We start from the raw sequence: 13,607 nt of genomic DNA on the forward strand, positions 1-13,607 counted from the left end.
TTTGACATCTTCATCATCTACTTCATACCTATCAATAAAGTCATTGAATCTATCTACATGCTCTTCAGCTGTAATGTCTTCATCCCCTCCCCAGGTTGGAATCTTAGAAGCATATTTGTTTGGTAAGTCATGCAAAACAGCAGGGAGGGCCAAAGGCGCATACCTTGCAGGTACAGCCATGATGAAAGGAGGAACAGCAACAATAGGTATGCTATGACCAAGACTAGTATGAGATGTGAGTTGAGGACTGTTTGGACTTGCAGAAGCTGAGGACAAAATATGAGTACGAAAAGGACTATTAGGACTTTGTAACCCACCAACAAAAGAGCTCCAATTTGGGAGAGGTAACCCAAGGTTTGAGTTAAGCAGAATTTCAAAAGGATCAAGCTCCTTGAGCTGTTTTAAATCTTCTTTTTCTAACAAAAGCTCAGAAGAAACAATTTCCCAAAACTCCTCTTTATCTTTTTGTGAAATTAAAGAAGAGGTATCAATACCTCTTTTCTGTAAATCCAAGATAATGCCTATTACTTCTTCTTCATTTTCAGACCTTAATATGACCTCTTGAACCTTATCATCCACAAGTTTGTTCTCAAGACTTCTAGAAAACTCAGTAAATAATGACTTTGAAATACTTGAAGTACCTGGTATGTCAGAGAATCTTTGTTTACTTCTTGAGATGATATTCGGATTTTCCACAGGACTAGGTGGATTTGGATCAGGGTTACTCCTTGTGTACCTTCCTTTCGAAGCCACCTTTAAAATTTAAAATAACAAATGGAGTCACCAAGGTAGAATACAGCCTCGAAAATCATTTGAACTCCTGCTACCTTCAGAAATTCAATCTTAAGCTCCCGGCAGACGCACCAAAATGTTATCACAAAATCACAACTGAAGGGCTGCTGATCAGGCAGACTCTGTGTAACTATTTCAGACCAAGCTTTTGACTAAGGATTAGCCTCCCTAGCCTGAGAGGGCTCTCTCAAGAAAAGGTTATTGATTTTGAATGTTGATAAGAGGGCTAACTCTTGTACAATAGATTTAATGTAAGCATAACTGGTTGGAAACACACCAAAAGATATCTCATTGGGCTATGGAGTCTATAATATCAAGTAAACAAGAAAAACACAGTGAACTCATAGAAATCAAGGCTCTTAGCATTACAAGTCAAACATATTCCACCACACATAGCTTGCTGTATACACAGGAAGTCAGAGCATATAAGTATGAATTCTGAGTGATTGCATACAACAAAACCATAAAATAACATAAGGTATAACACATCATCACTTCATTTGACCATGACAATCCTTCGAGAATCTTGAGAAGAGTATAACTCTGTTTTACTATTACTGTCAAAAAAGATCTTACAGTGGCCCAAAACAACACACTTTTTCTATTAAGTATCCAACCTTTTTTACATCTAAGTTATTCCTATATATAGCCTATCAAAACACTGCTGTACGAGACTCCTCATCAAGCATGAAGGGAGCTCGGGCTTTTGACATAAATGACCTTAACAATAACATAAACGAACTAATTTATTACAAGAGATATGATGCTACGAAAACAGAGGATTCCATCATATTGGCACTTTAAGTCTTCTTCCTTGTATACCCTGATGTGTCCTTTGAGCTTGCCACCTGTAGTACTGCAATAATAACCATATCCAAGCTTAAAACAGATTCAATGTACATACAGCTCCGGATACTTGATGCATAGATGACTTCAACAACCGAAAAGAAAATGAAGCCTATATTCTTGGTTGCTGCCTCCCCTCGGTGTTCATATATTAATGATCCATCTTTAAGCCATTTAAACCTTGGATAGTCCCGTGTGACTGAAGAAAACTCATAACCCAGCCATCCCACAACTGGACAAGTGTATCATTTAACACCTCAGCAGCTCTATCCAAACCCTAAAATTTCGGAGATAAAGTGACTTTTAGGCAAAAGACAAAACTTCGACTTTTTCTTTGAATATTTACACCTGGCCTCCTTTTCAAAATATCTGACTGATCTTCTATAGTCTACATGCTGATATTAAACCATCTCTTTGAATATATGCTGATCTCAGCATTCCAACTCAAGCTTTAAACCTAACCAGTCATCTACAGCAGTTTCGTAGCGCGCTACGAAACTGCTGTAGGTCATCAAAATTAAATATATGAACCTCAAAACAGCAATATTTCAAATCTATGATTCCTTTAGTCTTTCCATACAGGTGTGAAGACACAAAAAAGTCTCAAAAACTTTTAAAAAGACAATGGCCTAACATATATCAAAATTTGAGAAAACACATTCCTCCTTGAATCATTTAGCTAGCTTGTCTAGCTTTTCTTTCAGGCTGATGACTTCCTCTTCAACTTCTTGTTCTGTGCTCTTAGACTTGCATTCATTTGTTTCATAGTTTTTGCCTGTTTTAGAGCTGGTATTGTCCATACATAGGCGTCAGATACCGAACTAGCTTGACTGATCAAACTTGTTTTACCTTTCATCACAGCTTTCTTATAACTAGTATATCTCACTGCCTTCTCTTTAAAAATATTATGAACCTGAGGTATCTCCTTACTTGCTCCAGCTTGTTTTGTAATGGCAACCACATTTCCACTTTGACTGATAACCACCTTATTGTCCTTATTCTTGTTTTTAACTGCTTGGACTATTCCAGAGAAGATTTCAAGTGCCTCTGTCCTAGGCATGTCTGAAGGGACTTTCTCTTTTTGAGCCTTTTCTGCTTCCTTTATTTGCCTCCTAGTCATTGGTCTGCGAGGTTTAAAGGCATACTCTTCACCTGGTTCTTCAAACTTTAACCTTTTGGAAGCCTTTGACTTCTTAGAACTCTCAGGTGAAGATTGTGTTAGATCAATATGCATAGGTGCCACCAATTGATCTGGTTCTATTTCAAGTGGTTCAACTTGGATTGGATGTTCTTGTTCTAATTCAATGGCTTCCAGCAAATCATTTAGACTACCCTTAGAAACAGGACTCTCTTCCACATGAGCAGATTTTCCTTTTTCTTTGTTCAGCTGGCCTCTAGTTCTTGCTCTTGAAACTCTTTCAACTTCACTAGACTTAATTTCATCTTTTCTTTTGTGAGTCTTCTGTTTAGATGATTCTGGTGTTTCTTTAAGCGGCAACTTAGAAGCTTCTTTTTCAGACACTTTGGATGATTTTGAAGTTTTGACTACTGATGCCTCAGGAGTTTCTTTGACTGTTACAGACCTCTCTGGCTTCTTTGTTTTAGCTTTGGGCTTCTTATGGTCTGTTATTTCTTTCCTAATCTCAGCCAAAGTAGTATCCTCACTCCTATCTTCTCTTTCTCTTACAGGTAATGGAGTGAGGCCCGTTTTACTAGGGAAACCGGCCATGAATACAAACGAATCCCAGTCTTTACCAATTTTATGTAGGCTATCCAACACCAATAATTTAACCAGACCATGATGAAAAAGAGATGTTTCATAAGCTTCCTTTTTCAACTGAATCTTGTCACACATCTTAGAAATACTCCTGAATAAGTAAAAAGGGATGTCTATTGAGCTCTTACCAGTGAAGTGTAGTAGCAGCTTGAAATGATATGAGTAGACTTTGTTGTACCGACCTTCACATGTCAAGTACTTCTGGATGCATGTCAATAATGTAGCATAATTCTCCTTAAGATAGCTCCTTGGGACAGCTTTAGTAAGATCTTCGTCTACATATGGTGCCTTTAAGAACTCCTTACACGGACCCATATCAAACTTGAAATTCTTGAACCATTCTTGGCCACCTCTTGGGATTTCTGTGACTTTAGAAATGACTTCAGGGGAAATCGGAAACTCCAGCATGGCCACCTTTGAATTTAATCCCGTGAAGTTCACTGCAAATGCCTTGGTCACTTCTGCATGTCCACCTTTGAGTTTTTCACAGAACCGCCAACAACCAGCAGCTCTGAACGCCTTTGCTACTTCCTCATCCCTGAGGGTTACATCTAATCCCTCCGGCTCTGTTCTCACACATCTACCCGAACGGTGCTCCTTTCTCTCCATGTTTCTTTGCACAATTCTACACAAGGAAATGACGGTGGTTTGCAGCACGATAACACTCTTTGGCTGTAGAACTCAGGCTCGCTTGCAGTAGTCTGATTAGAATAAAGCTCACGCTTTTCATAGAGTAGAAGACATTCATATGTTATGAAAAACACATTATGGAATGACCACTTCCTATAACGTCCTCCAAACTGACACCTAACTCAATGAAATCAGACCTGATGGCAAAGTAATGGCTAATCATGACACGTAAATGGTGTGAGGAAACAATCATAACCGGACTCGTGACTCACCACTTCTCGGATTAGACATTTCAGGAAGAAAACTAGACAACAGCCCGAAACCCCGATTTCGTAGCGCGGGCAGTTCAAATTTAAAGGAATGCGCTACGAAATCGCTGGCAAACGGGCCGCTACGAAAACACGCAAACATTATTTAGCAGCAGAACTGACCAATCACACTCGCGCTACGAAACTGCGCAAGTACCTAAGAGATCATACCCGCACTGCGAAACTGCGCAAGTACCAATGACATGACATGACATAACTAACCATGATGGAAGATGACTAATGCCCTTGCCTTTACACGAATTTCATTCATAACTCTTGAATTTCAAAATTTGAAATTGACATAAGTTAACAAACTTATTTACAAGACCTCAAGACTTTATAAAAACTTATGGATAATTAACATATACATGAACTATAGATTCTAGTGATAACAGTATCTTTAAGAGCATCAAAGGAAGCTTGCGCAACCTGATCCCAATGGAAGGGTATCTCCTTTTTCAAAGGACATGTAAAACCTTTAGCCATCTAAGCGTAATTAGGAATGAACCTCCATAGAAAGTTTGATTTCCCTTGGAGTCTCTATAACTGTAAAAGATTTGAAGGTGGAGACAAATCCAGAATTTCCTGAACCTTTAATGGATCAAGTCGAATCCCCTCTATAGACACTAAAAATCCAAGCAATCGACTAGAACCAACACAAAACACAAATTTATGCAGATTGAGTCATATCTTGTAGTGTCGGCACCATGAAAATATCGCTCTCAAATGTTGCGGGTGATCAGTCTGCTTTCGTGAATGAGTAGGTAAATCATCAAGGTAAGGTTGAACAATGTGCTTGATGTCATGGAAGGCATAGTTCATTGCCCTATGAAATGTGGCCCTTGCATTCTTCAAACTGAATGGGAGTTTCCTATAGGCCAATGTGCCCCATGGAAAAATAAAAGTTGTTTTCGATTGGTCTTGTGGGTGGATATTGATTTGATTGTAGCCGGAAAAACCATCCATGAATGAGAATATTTCGCATCTGGCACATTCATGAATAATTTGGTCAATAAAAGGAGTAGGATATTTGTCCTTTGGACATGCCTGATTTACATCCCTATAATCGACGCACACTCAAATTGTCCCTTGCTTCTTCATGACAGGAACAAGGTTGGAAACTCAGTCAGTAAGAGGTACAGGGTAAATGAAACTAGCCCGCAAAAGTTTTTCAACTTCTGCTTTAATTGCAGCGGCTTTCTTTGGATGAACAGGTCGAAGCCGCTGTCAAACTGGCTTGACATCAGGGTACATTTTGATTTTGTGTTCAACAATACTAGAGTCAATGCCCGACATCTCCTCATAAGACCATGCAAAGATATCTCTAAATTCATGAAAGAGAGTACGGTAACTATCGAGTTCTGATGGAGAACAAGATTTGCCGACATGAATGTTCTCTACAATATTAGGCTTGGTCGAAATATTAATAGAAATCGTTTCTTCAATATTTGACAGGTTTCGCTCAGATTCTATTGTGTCTATGAAAACTGAATTCGAAAGGAAATCAACAACTGAAGGGTGGTTTAGTTCATTTGAATAATCTTTGATGTCATCTGGAAGAAATAATCTTTGATGTCATCTGGAAGACGGGAATGATGATGATAATATTCCCAAGGTTCTTCTCCTATCATCAGTGATTGGATGATTCCTTCATTCATAGAATGTATACGAGAGAAAGGACCTAAAGAAGTACCATATTCTAACGAACGATCTACCCAAACAACTGATGAATGCGGATTTGGGTTTTCCGCACAAGCCCAAAAAATTGATTGCTATGCTAGTTCAATGGGGCTTAGTGGCATCACCTCAATATTACTATCAACTTCAAAATTGTTGGTAATCCTCCTTAAATCAGATGAGGTGGAGGAAATCATGTTTGAAGTCTCTACTCTTGCCACTTCTGCCAAATCAGATGGTGATGGTAGCGTAAAAGTAGCCATTAGGGAAGGATCTTTAAAGAGACCTACTCCAACACTTTGAAGTGATAGTGGGGGTCCATGTACCAATAGAATGCTTCTTGTAGCCTGTGAGCTATTGGAAAAGAAGGCTAGCTAATCGATGACTATGATTCCACCCTTATGAGGGAATGCAATAGTACGAAAATACGTGGAAACCATAGCAACCATAGCATATATCGATGGCCTTTCTAGTAAAATGTTGTAATTGAGGGGTCCATCAACTACCTCAACTTCAACAGTAACTGTTTTGCCCCATAGTTCGATTTGTAGGTTACTCAAAATCCCACAAGGAGTATATGTTCTTCTGTCAAAAGCTTTTAACGTGGTTGGTGATCGTGACAATAGCGGTGAACCAAGTGTTTTCTAGTATCTCATTGACATAATGCAAGTAGATGCCCCCCATCAATAATAGTTTGGTGAACATTCTTATTGAGAACTTTTACTTGAATTAGGAAAGCTAATTGCGTCGGTAACTGTGGTGTATATCCCGCATGGTTAAAAACCACAAGATTGGAATCCATAAGATCTACTCCACCTATTTCTGGCAGTAAAGCCTGCTTCTGGGAGGGACAATTTTGTAACACCTCGAATGTTGACATAGCAGAAGGTGTTTGAGCAAGATATTCCACTATGTTATAGTTCTGAGCTGCTTGAGCCCGAGGGTTAAATGTAGATTTATGCACAACTCGCTTTGGTGGTTTTATTGTCAATTCTGGTAGAATAGGTGGAATATTTTTAGATGAAGTCAAAGTTGAAGGATTAGGTTGATCAGTGGCCTCATTATTCGATGATGATGGTGGATTTCCATAATATTTGTTTCTCGTTGACAACAAGGCTTAATTTTGTGGCTTTGTGATGGATAACATAAGTACTTGGGATGTGGAAGCATGGTCTGTCGCAACCAAATGTGTCTCTGGGTTTGGAAACAAATCATTTAACACTGCAGATGTGTTTGAAGTCTTTAAAAGTTTAGAGACCTTTGAGCGGTGTGGACAATCTCTTGCAAATTGCTCGTCATTACAGATTATACATGGATAACGATGTTTCCTTGCTGAAATAGAGGAATCAGATGATTTCTCTTGAGAGGAATTATCTTGTTTCTTCTTGTTTTTCCCCTTTTTCTTGCCTCCTGGTTGCTTTTGATTTTTTCCTTTGTCAGATGACACGGCACTAATTTCAAAAGCGAGATTATTTTCTGATGCATTGATAGTTTGATGGGTAATGGAAATATTTTGACCAGATGGTCTTCCTGCCATTTGGGTGCTTGAAGAACCGATCACACCATTGCTGGTATAAGAGTCCCTACTCGATTGTGGAGGAGGAGGAACAGTGAAAGCTAGTTGGGGTGCATTGGGAATTTTGTCGTAGAGCATGCCAGATTGTGTGTAAATCAAATCCAAGTATTGGGCATGAGAAATTACTTTGTCTTCTGTGACAACTCCACCTTTTTCCACATCCTCAGTGATTGATGGCAATAAGGGTTTTATGAACCACTTAGCTAAAAGCTGATCGGGAACATATGTCTTAACCATTCGATAACAACGCCGTCACTCATGAATATGATCTGATATATGGGTAGCAATAGTCTGTTTAAAGTTGGTTAGGAGTTTCGTTCCAGTATTGTATCTAATAGGTAACTAGAAGTGGGTCAGAAATGTAGTGGCTAAAGTCATAAAGTTGTCGAAAGAAGCTCTTGGTAACTCGATGTAACATTTAGCAGCTAGACTAGTAAGTGTTCTTTGGAAAAGATGGAGTCTAACCGAATCATGATTTAAGGAGTTTGATGAACACCAAAAATGAAAGGTCATGACATGATTTGATGGGTCTTCTCCAGGATTTCCATTGAAGTTCGGAATGTCAGATGGTAACTTATGCAGAATTATCGGCCACCAAGGTGCATATAAGATTGGATCATTAGTGAGCTGATTTAAATCTGGTAATTCTAAAGTTTCTAAAAATGGCAACTGTCAATTCAGGTCAGGTTGAGAATACCTAGGATATGATGGGATTTCCTGGGCAATAGGTATTTGCATACCAACATAGGGCATATGCATTTGGTAACCTTAGTAAGGTTTTTTTTGAACAAATCTGGCATAAGGTGGTTGTTGATAACCAGTTTAAATTTGTGGTTGTCCATAACCTGCAAAGCCTTGTTGACCAGGACCTTGGTAAGGTTGATATTGTCCAAACCCAGGTTGAGCCTGCTCGACAAGTCCAAATTTGGGTTGGAATTGCTGGAATTGGGGTTGTTGAAATTGAGGCTGCCACGGTTGTTGAATCAACTATTGTTGTTGTTGATAAAATTTTTGTTGATTTAACGGTTGTTGTTTGCTAGCAATGAAAGGTTGGCTAGGTTGTGAATAAACTATATTAGTGTAAGCTTAGGTCAGTCTAGATAAGGGTATATTAACCTGAGGTTATTGTTGAACCCCGAAAAAAAGGGGTTGTTGTACAACAACTTGAGAAACTTGAACTTCTTAACTTGAAACTTGTGGTTGTGAGGTAGAAGGACTAGTTTGTATTGGTTGAGATACAATAGTTTGAACTTGTGACTGTGGTACATTAGTAACAACAGGTGTAGTAGGAATAGCTAGCACAATTTGCATTGGATGTGTTGGATACACAAGCGTTGGTTGAACTGGCATTGTTGGTTGCCATTGACAAACTCGAATTCTAGGTTTACCTGAATACTACAAGATATTACCATATGACGGTCCTCTGGAATAGGGAGGATAAGGTGAATAAGCATATTGCTCTCCATATGGTGGCAATCTAGTATTTAATGGATACATAGGTCTTTGTCGACCAGATTCTCTAGCTTGATATTGATATGCAGGATCAAACTGTTGAGTTCCTGTTAGAGAAGAGCCAGGTAAAATTCCAGTTGAGGACATGGGTGATGACCATGGTGTAGAAGAAACCCCTGAGTGGGTTCTAGATAAGGATTAGTAACCAACCGGGATGGACAATTCACCATATGGGTGCGACTCAAGTGTGGTGGAAAACATCGAAGAGGTTGTAACATAAGATTTTGCTATAGCTGCATCAGATGATACAGTCTAGGATGTTGACGGTTGTTCAACCATAGTTAACTGACCCAAAAGTTGTCCTAAATAATCGGCGGGTACTTGAAAATAAGTAGGATCAAATGGAGTGGTAAAATGAGGAGTATGAGGGTAAAGATAAAGCCCAACTCCAAAGAGGAATGGGGTTCCAGGTGTAGAATCTTCTTCCAATTCTTCCTCTATAACAATTAAACCTGGTGGAAGAACTTCACCGTTTGGTCTGTAAAAGATTTTTGGTGTTGATAAAGTTGAAGTTTCAGTAGTTATGGATGTCTGAGGAGTAACCATTTGATCATCTTTTGATAAAGTAACAACTTCTGAATGTTCAAATTCGAAGTCTAGATGTTCGGGTAAATGAACAACAATTTTAGAAAGAGGTTCCTGAACAACTTCAGGTTCAGATGTAACTTTTGTTTGAACTATGATAAGTTCTAGATTAACTTTAGGTTGAACTGATTCAAGTTCAGAAGTAATTTCTTATTGAGAAACTTCAAGTTGAGGATCAACTTGTTTTTGAACAACTTCGGTTATTGTTTCACTAGGATCATTGCTAATGTCCTCAGGTAATTGTGAAACTTCTCCTTCAAAAAAGGATGTACCAGAAATGGTTGGAGTAACTAGAGTATCATTACTTACCGAAATAGATGATTCAGGTAATTCATATGAAGAACTAGGAGTTCTTGATGTACTTGACTCAGTTAAGCGAGACCGCTTTGATCGAATAGGTGTAGCTTCGGGTGGCAAAGGTGGTTTTCTCGCTGTTCTCCATGAACGACAGGGTAAGGGTTGATGTTCCTTCACGATTTCTGATTAATTTTATTATCAAAAAAGAGATAAACAAAAAGGGGTATACTAGGCAAAAGGTTTACCAAGCAACTGTGAACTGTAGAATACCTCATGGTGAACCAAGAAGTATAGGCAAGAAATCTCCTTGAATGTTGTGTTCGATGTATCACAGTGTAAAAGGAGGCCGACTCATTTACTTAAGGATGGATAGCAACCTAGATTTGTCCTCCCATACATACTCGAAGGTACGTGGAGGCCCAATCTGTATAAGTATTGTCTAATGCAAAACCACACAGTGAGAGCATTCCCATATAATTTACGTACTGTAACACCACCCTATATACCTGAAGGTACATGGACGAGCTATGATATACTCACGTATGTGGAATTAGGTATCACACTCGGGATGTATTGCAGACAATTTAGCGACAACTGCTTTGTTTTACGATGTTGGAACATGTCTCTAGCCTAGAACCACTAAATGTTCTCATTAATGAAAATTCCCCATTAGGTAAATTGATGTTAATTTTAAGTTGAGCTTGCTTAGGAATTTTCCTTTCAAGTTCACCACGTGATTTATTCTAAAATTCCTAGGAATGCAACTATCATGATTGTTGTTGGGAAAAGTGTCTACTCAGAACGCCCCTATCCCACTAAGGTGTGATAGTGCCTTAGCAACAAACAAGGAAAACTACTTTCGTATTCTTCTTTATGAATTGTAAACGAAGAGGAATAGGATGAACCAACCTGTGTCTTTCGCTAGTCCTTTGATCCAATCTCTCTTCTCTTTGACAGCTTCCAGCTACCTACTCCCTTACTTGCCCAGCTTGACCAAGTTCCTGCAAGATCACAGAAGAGGAAAACTACACAAAGACATAGATTTACATTCATAAATAGCTTAGGATCAGATTTAAGCTAAACATGCAAATATAACAAAGCATCATTGATACACAAGCATGTAGGAGAAACTCAAATAGTTTTATTGATATAACAAGAAGATCTAGGAGGAGATACAACCAAGTGAGTCCCGATCCAGCATCAACCTCCCAGCAAAGGAATCCCTTCTTCACCTCCAACAAAGCATAAATCACCCAATGCACTGATCTCAATCTCAAAACCAACAGCAATTCTCTGCAAAGTACAAAATTCCAGCCTCTGGATCTCTGGGATGAGGGATCCATATATAGATGTATGCAGAGAGGATGAGTCAGCATATGATTTGACTTGTGGCCTCTCTCTGTCAGTTCTTTCTTCCACTTGGAGACTGAGAACCTCTTACTCATCCTTGGTCGAACTCAGTGAGGCAAGTGTCATTGAGGAAGATTCTGGAAGCTTCCATTGTCTGTCCACCTCGCGGAATGACACTTCCATTTGTCATTTCCCGCTCAGCGCACCCTGGTAGTGCATTTAGGTGTGTTGCAACGCACCTAGCTAGTGTACTGGGGTGCTATACAACACAGCTAGCTAGTGGAGCAGCTGAAATGATCCTGATTTGACTGATTCTGAGCAGTTTCTGGTGGAGAACTTCTGGGAGAAGCTGTAATTGGTTGACCTTGTTCCTCTAGGGGTAGGAACAACACTTTTAGGGACTTAGGATCCCTTGGTTTATGGACATTTCATGCTTAGAGCTGTAAGGCACAAAAATGTCTATAACAGTTGCCCCCTAAAGTATGAGGCCGTTTATCGGGTGACATGCTTTATTAGGAGGATCCAAAGTTCTTTCAATGCTGGGAGGAGACCTGTAATAAGATACAATACAATACATTATTTTCATACTGCTTTCATGATCTAGCTGAGGCGGGCATTCCCATGCTCAGCTTTATAAATTCATTTTTATGTACATAGGAGAGACAATCGTCTGATGGTAGACTGATGATTCTGATGAAGTCATCATCCTTTTGATAGGATGATTATCTGTGCTGAAATTCTGTACATGTCAATGTCTTTATTTTTCTTGAATATATATCGCAGCCCGGATGGATGAAACTAGATCCGGGGTCTTCAATCTCGTCCGATCTTCACTCGAAGTACAAGTCGATCCATGTGAGAAATGTTTTGAAGTCGAACATGGAAAGACATCGCTTGATTACCAGTCGATGATGTAAACTATTAACAAGCGCGAGAGGAATCACCGATAAGGATGATGACCCTCAAGGTACTGCAGTACAATTCACGTGGTGTGAATAAAGGACTTGGCGTCGAACACCACGCAAAATCTTTCGGTTGAAGGTCATTGATGTATACCTGTCGCCAGAAGTGAGAAACTTGCCATTGAGGCATGCAAGCTTCAAAGTACTGAATGGGGTGTTCCTAGATCAACTTCTTGGATAATGAGCTGATGTCGACAAGAAGTGATCTGTCAAAGGAGGGCCTTGATGAATCCCACATCAATGACACGGAATGGAGCAAATGATTTTGATGGAGGTGAAAACGATCTGATGATATATGGTTCAGGATGGCGGTCATGAAGGAATGAAGTATAATGTATGGTAGTGGATGGGATACGGGTGACTTCTCTGGATGACTTCTCTTGAACATGTCGGCGACACTTATGTGATGGATTGGTAGCATTTACCCCAAATGTGGATGGTATGGCGTGACCATGGTGATGTGACCGGTGAATGAAACAACCCAACCCGACTCAAGCACGGAGTGGAAGTGTCATGTTCAAGAGCGACTTGCTACCAATAAAGATTCTTTGAGTTTCTTCCCAATTTTTCCCCAGTCATTGCTGACCAGTACCTCTTTATTTTTTTCAAGCTTGAGGAGGATAACAAATGCTTGTTCTATAATTTGCCCTTCGGGCAAACCCATCGCTATGTTTTAATGAGCCTAGCGATAGTGAAACTCGTTCTCGTCTAAAGACAAGTTTGTCGCTATTAATCTTTTTAACGAGTCTCACGACAAAGATAACTCGGTCCTTTTCATTTTTAGAGAGTCTGAAAAGGTACGTAAAGTTAACTCCAGAATTCCTTTTTCGTCATCTAATCCCTTAAGTCCGAAAAAGTATAAAACAATACAGAAGGGATGGATTTTCGATAGTTTTAACGAGTCGAACAAAACAAGTGCTCGATCTTTTTGTGCAATAATCCCTCAGGTCCAAAAAGATTAAAATCTAGAGGAGGGATAGCACTTCCGGTCGCTTTAACGAGCTGGAAGGCCAAAACTCGGCAATCTTTTCATATTTTACGAGTCAGATGAAAAGAGCTTAAATAAGACTCGTCTTTTGAGGAACGAGTGATAAAATGGGTAGCAGCTAATTCCAGGTAAGGGTTGGAATTTTCCAATCACGGCAGTGTCACAAGGATGGCTAGTGAAATCACTCTTCGCAGCTGTTCCTCAAAATAGGTAAACAATCAAATGGAGGTGAATGATCGGCCAATGAAAAAGTGGAGGTGACGGTGCAAACACGACCAAGGCTTTAATGGCTGATAATGCTACATTC

The sequence above is a fragment of the Pinus tabuliformis genome, chromosome 2_2 (genome assembly GCF_031772625.1).
Source record: "Pinus tabuliformis cultivar Carrire ecotype Pingquan chromosome 2_2, CPIR1, whole genome shotgun sequence".
Taxonomy (NCBI): Eukaryota; Viridiplantae; Streptophyta; class Pinopsida; order Pinales; family Pinaceae; genus Pinus; species Pinus tabuliformis.